Source organism: Anser cygnoides, chromosome 1 (genome assembly GCF_040182565.1).
Source record: "Anser cygnoides isolate HZ-2024a breed goose chromosome 1, Taihu_goose_T2T_genome, whole genome shotgun sequence".
Taxonomy (NCBI): domain Eukaryota; kingdom Metazoa; phylum Chordata; class Aves; order Anseriformes; family Anatidae; genus Anser; species Anser cygnoides.
The window spans coordinates 99,132,740-99,139,424 of NC_089873.1; positions in this window are offsets into that span (position 1 = coordinate 99,132,740).

The following is a 6,685-nucleotide window of genomic DNA, read 5'->3' on the forward strand; positions in this document are numbered from 1 at the left end:
GCTAGCCTGAGAGAGGCCCTCCCTCTGAAGGATACACTCAGATATGTGCACAGATTAGCCATCAGTACTGGGGAGGGAGCTGTGCTGAAGCACCTTGTTTTGGGTTTGGGAATTCAGAAAGGATCTGGTGCCTACACCTCAGCTGATAACTTGAACTGCCCTAATGTAAGGTTGTTTCAGAAAATGCTGTCCCATTTCCCAGGCCTGGTGCCCTCTGGATAAAGTTCCTCTGGCAGGTACTGTACCTCAAAGACCATCCACGTGGAGAGTCCTGCTGCAAAGACCAGAAAGCAGGGGCAAAGATGGGTGGGCCTGAAAGTTTTGTTCCTAGCCTGCAACCCTGCTGCAGCACCCTCAGTCACTTTGGTAGCCTGAAATCACATATACGGAGCTGCTTCCTAAACCTTCGGAGAGGAAAACACCTTTCTGGGGCGGAGGCAGCTGAGAGATGTGCTTAGAGAAGAGGAACCCTGAGCCTGAGCTCATCTCCTGCGTGAATGTTGCGGAATGTGGGGAGACATCGTCAGGAAACGTATCTTGAGCATGTAGATGACAAGTGAAGTAGCAAATGTGACAAGTTTTCCAGCTGAACTCTGAAAGGCACGTTTGGCCCTGTGAACAGAGAAATTTCCCTTAATGAAACAGGAAGACAGCCTGCGTGGAGGCAACCTACAAAGGAGCAGGTGGCAAATAAGGACGGAAGGAAGGATGCACTGGATTAAAAGCACAAGTGTTTGTACTGTGTGTGCGTGGGGAGAAATGTGTCTCTGACTTTTCTAGGAAGATTCCTTGAATTGACCCAGAAACCCCTCTGAGCACATCCTGAAAACCATCTCCACTCAGGCCATAAACAAGGCTTCAGGCATTCAAACTGCATCAAGGATCACGTAGCTGGGGGGGAAATTATGAGCAATCAAACCACCCCCTGCCCAAGAAATTCTGGGTTGGCAGGAGACATTTATTCGTTGATTTATTTATACTGCAGTTCTCTGCCTATTCCTTGTTCGGCTTTGTTTTTTAACTTAGATCATCTGACATGTTCATGAAGAAAGAACATTTCCCCTCTCGCCCCAGACTCTCACAGAAGAACAGTAGAGCTTGGCATTCACTTCTGAATGTCATATGTTTCTTGCTCTCCGGGGTTTCTTTACAATGGTGTCTTAAACTGGCAAAATAATCAGAAACACAGCAAGGAGGAGAGTACAGCAAAGGGAACTGTGGTTCCTTTATGCAAGAGACGTGGGTGGCACTAAGCTTCTGGCTCCCAAGCAATCATAGCGAGGTAAAAACATGTGCAAAGGAGTGCCTCACTCAGCGGATAGTCCCCATGGGATCTTGGGAAGCATCCATGAAGGGGCTCTTTGAAGGGTATCTGAGAGAGTTGGTCTGTGTTCCCTCACTGGGGAGCTAGCACCCAGGCATCTTGCTGTGGGACTGGGGTTAAAGTACAAGAAGGGCAAAGGGAGCAAGACGCATCCTAGTGGGGAGGAAGGCATGAGAAAGCAAAGAATAGGCAGCAAATAGAGGGAGAGGGGGGCTGCGTTTAGTGTGACAAGGCCACTCTACTAGCATCTCAGCACCAAAGGGATACCGAATGGGCTATGAACACTGTGTCATCTCGAGACCCTAGAAAGGTTCTTACAGAGCAAGGGTATGGCATATTGGAAGTGGACAGCATGAAGGAAGTCTGCTTTCTGCAGACACTTCATTATCCATTTGTCAGAGCTTTATGTCCCGGCCTCTGCATGAGGTAACCAGGCCTTGCACTCCAGCGGGCTTTGCTGACCCGTCCATGCCATCAGGCAGGCGGGCCCAGCGATTCCACACACCATTAAAACAAGATTACATCCCCTCCTTTGTGGTTTTAGTACATGAGCAGAGAGCAAGGGAATAAAGGAGATGATTTATGATCTTCCATTTTCCCCTCCAAGATGGGCAGGGTTTCTGCCCGTATGAAAAGGAGGGGATATGGTGATTAATTCCCTGGCCTTTATCTCATGCAGGGCCTACACAGGATTTTGGCACTGCCAGTGGATGTTTGGAGCGAGGGTCTGCTCCCATTGCAAAGCACGCATGCTTTTAGAAATGACTTCTCGCTACGTCCCCGTAAGAAAGCAAAATTATTACTCCTATTTTTCCCCCTGGGACCCTGGATTGCAGTGATATGGTACGCTCAGTGCCTGAGACTGTACCTTTCATGCCATTTCCACCCTTGCCCCAGCCTGACCCCGTGGAGAAGGGATTCTGTGAACCAAGAAATTCTGCCAGACACTAAATCGTTCAGGGCCAAGACCTTGTGTGGATGTACACAACTGTTATCCCAGGCTAGCAGATGTTTCAACCGGTTCAGCGCAAATATTCCTTTCCCTGTAGAGCAGACCGAGGACAGCACAGACTGCTGCCAGCCTGGGTGCATCGGCTACAGGTAGGTCAGCAAGAGACACCACCAGCTCAGATGCTTGTTTGTTAGCAGAGCTTGGTGGGAGAGCCCAGGCGTGGAGCAGCAGTGAGAGTTAAAGGCTTCAGGGAAAGTGAACGAGGGGTGCAATAAAGCTGCAGATCAAGCCCGAAGTGTTTCGAGGAGGCATCCCAGTGCCTGGTTTTTACTAGCATATTAGTATCTGATACTCATGTTCTCTGAAATTCATCCAGTTCACCAACCGATGAATATTACTAACATTTCCTGTTGCAGAAAATACTATTGACAGAGGAAAGAGAATGTCAAGGAAGTAATTTTTAATGGTTATTTATTTATATTGAATGGTACTAGCGCGTTATTAAATATGATGTGAATAGTACAATATTACACTGTTGTCTGTCTTGCAGCACGAGGGCTTACTTCTTTTCCAGGAAAACAGAGTGGACTCTCATGGAAAATATATTGGTTTTAGTTGTTCTCATTCCAAAGGTACTCCCTTCAGTCTTCACCTGACCCAGATGCTACACGAGAACTTCAAGCGAAAACATTTCAGGTCCCTGAGACTGATGTCTGCATTATGGAGGTGAAGGAAAGAGACAGAAGGGAACAGGGGTACATAGCGTAAGCTCCATAGTCCTACGGCATCTCTAGCAGCAAGCTGTCGGTCGGGTGACAACTCAGGTGTCAGCAAACATTGATCCAAGGTCATGCACCCATTTGGCCTGTTTGCTCTGTGAAAACCCTCTTCCAAATGGTTCCGGTGGCCATGAAACCTCCCAAGAGATGTTTTTCAACTTTTTCCTTCTTCCTGGAGGATGAAGCAGTTGCTTAGGACAGGAAGCAATGGGAAGCAGGCATGGGCAAGCAGGTTGCTCTCACTGATTTACTCTGTCATTTGGCCAAGGCACCTCACATCAGCTATCTTTAACTTTGATGCTTTTTGTGTGCTTTTTGTTTTTATTACAACAAGGGACCTACCTCTCACAAACATGGAAACACTTTTAGGAATATTCTGAGGAAGCATCACAAAAAATTTAGCATACTAGAGTACAAGCAAAATCCGCAGCTGCTTATATAATAAAAAATCCTGTTCACAAAGGTTTTGCTTAAAGTGCAACGTGGCATGTACAAGCAAAACGTCCCGTGAAAGGCTGAGAAAGAACTGTGGTGGCCAAAGGCCTCTGAAATGTCCACCCTACTAGAAAAAACTGCCACTCCCCCAAAACAGAGGGACAGCCCTGCTTGTCAGTGGTGGCTGAAAGCCTCTGCAGTGCCTTCACAAGGATTAATGCTGCTTTCCTTGAAGAAAAAAAAAAAAAAACTGGGGATCAGGGAAGGCAGTGGACAAGACTCACTGACCGACACTGGCAGAGCACCCTGCTTGGTATCGTTCTGTCACACCAGTACAAGTTCTTCCCCTTCTTGAGCCCTGCATTTTCAAGGCTAAGCTTCCTAGCCACACAGCTACATTTTCAGCCAGGAACTGGTGCAGATCCCTGGAGTTAAGGAAGGGAGAAAGAGGAGGAAAAGAAAGAGCAAGAAATGAATCGTGTTAAATGGTGAGGTACTTCTCTCAGTCCCTCATCACATTCAGGACTGATTGGAGGTGAAATTATACTTGGAGGGAGGGGAAGCCCCTTCCCCTGGGACATCTAGAGGCTCCTGCACAAACTTAATTTCAAGCTCTGTTGAAGATGGTGTTTGTCTTTTTTTATTTTCCTATGCATTCATTTAATTTCTCAAGCAGACGTGAAAATGAGAAAGGCAGACCTTTGACTGCCAAGACAGCCCCGTTCCTGCACCTTACAGATCCAGTCTCACATTGTTTTCCTCCATCACTGCCCTCAATACATCTGCGCACAGGGGTTGCTAAAATGCTTGCCATCTCCCTTTCATGCTTCAGTGGAGACAGGTTGGTTTGTTGGTGGTTTTTTTTTTGGTGGTGGTGGTGGTTTTTTTTTTCATTTAAGCAATCCAATTCATTTTTAATTCAAATCCCCCCCCCCCCCCCCCCCGGCATTCTACGGCAGGGGAAAAAAATAGGAGTGCAGTGACCTTGAAAAAGCTTGGGCTTGCTGGCACCACCAAGTTCTGATCTACATGCAGCTCTCCAGTCCACACTTGCTCTTTTGTGGGAAAAAAAAAGGCTTGTGGTGGTTTCTGATCCACCCATTTTGGTGACAATGGGAGAAGGGGAATGAGAAGGATCATGATTCTTGCATTTGGTTTTGGAATGATCTTGAAGGAAATGTTCCTGGAGCTTCAGCTCTCCCAGCCAGCACAGAAGCACATGCTGTTTGGCTCCCTCTGTGCACAGTTGATCTGGCTAGTTATATGTTAGTTTCCCATGAAACTAGCATATATATGCACATAGGCTGAACTGAGGTTTGGAGCAGGCTGTTGCCTTTCCACCTGACCTTGTGCCCCAGAACAGGCACGAGGTGACAATTTTTACACCTGACTGCCAGAAAGTTAGCAGAGCTGCTGGTGCAGATCAGCTCCAGCATGTCTGGCTTCTCCATGCTTCAGAAATGGATGCAGGCAGACAAGCCTTGCCCAAATTCTTCCTACACCATTACTTCCCACTGTGACCCAAGGGAGGATTGCAAGCGAAGTGTAAATTCAGGCAGTACTAGCTCCTAAAACAATTACTGCCAGCAATCCCATGTCACAGCACTAAAATCTTGGTTCCTATGCGTGTTTTAGACACAGGGGTTCCCCTGTGATGGATGCAGAGATTAATTCTTTCCCGTCCATGGCTTTGTACTCACTGCAGCTTTCAGAAGAACAGAGATCATCACTTTGTTTTATGAACATGAAGACAAGCAGGGTGTGTTTGCCATGGTAATGGAGAGAATGCTGCAGGAAGAACGCAAATGGTAGAGCTTCAAAGCAGTGTGCAAGAAAAGCAGACTTTGCTGCAGGATTGGGTAGGTTTCAATAAAAACAGACAGTCTCAGACTGTCTAAACACTCTCTAAACAACAAAACCGCAACAAATTATTTAAAATTAAATGTGAAATGGCAATAGTTTACATCCAGGTCTCATGTAGTAACAGGTTGTTCTGTCCAGCAGAATAAATGAGATCAAGTCTCTTTTAGATGTGTCCCCCTACATCCCTCCATTCAGCTCTGAAGCAGGAGTACTCCCAACACACACGGTACCACCCTCTAACCCCATCTTTTTCCCATGCCACCTCCTGTTAGCAGCTGCTTTGCCTGGTTTGGAGCCACGCGTGCTGACTGATGAGCCAGCACATGGGACAGCTTTGTCTTGAAATGGGATGGGAGGCCGAGCTGAGGTGACCTGCCCCTTCTTGCAGGGGCAAATTTTGTTTTTTACTACTTTCCCCAGTGCAAATCCTGCCACTGCCTTTTCCTAGATAGCTTCTTACAGAAGACTTATTTTTCTCTGTCAAACTTAAGTGAAAATGGACAACACATTACAAATCCATTATCAGAGAAGGCAGAATGACTGACAGCACAATCACACATGCCCCATTTCATTAAGAAAACAAACAGAAAAGAGGCGGATGTAAAAGCCAAAGTTTTTATAGGCAGTGAGGCAATGAAAAGAGGTCCCTCACTGTGGAGTCTATGCAAGTAAAATGCTTCTGTAGTCTCCTGAGATGCAGGTAGAGAGCTGTGTTATTTATTTCAGTTGATCTAATCTTGCTCAATTCAGCCATTTAAAGTCAGGACAGTGACTGTGCGCTGGAAGTGCAGAAGAGCTTTCCCTGTCCCCACCTGTGAGGGAAACTCGGCCATGTCAGGCATGACTTCTGTCTCTTCCAAAAATCCTGAAAAACACCATGACCAGAAACAGCTACTTCAACTCCCCTTTTCCACACACTGCACACACCATCACCTTTCCCTAATAAATCAATATGATTAAAAAAAAAAAAAAAACACGTTTATTGTACCATCAGACTGTTTCATGTACCACCAGGCTAACTACTCCAAGGAAGTTTTAACTAATGAAAGCCAATATTACAGTATTTTCAGCATTTTCATGGAATTTTAATTTCTACTCAAAAGCTGCTCGACAGGAATCATGCACAAAGTACCTCGTAAATAAAAAATAAATAAATGACTTGTGACAGCCCGACACACTAGCGGGCTCCCCTCCGCCCCACAGCACCGTTACCCCTCAGGGACCCACGGCCGCGCTGGGGGGAGGGGCGGGGACTACATCTCCCAGCATTCCTCGCGGCGGCGAAGCACAGGCGGGCACGGCCCTTTCCCGCGTTGCATGCTGGGAGCTGTA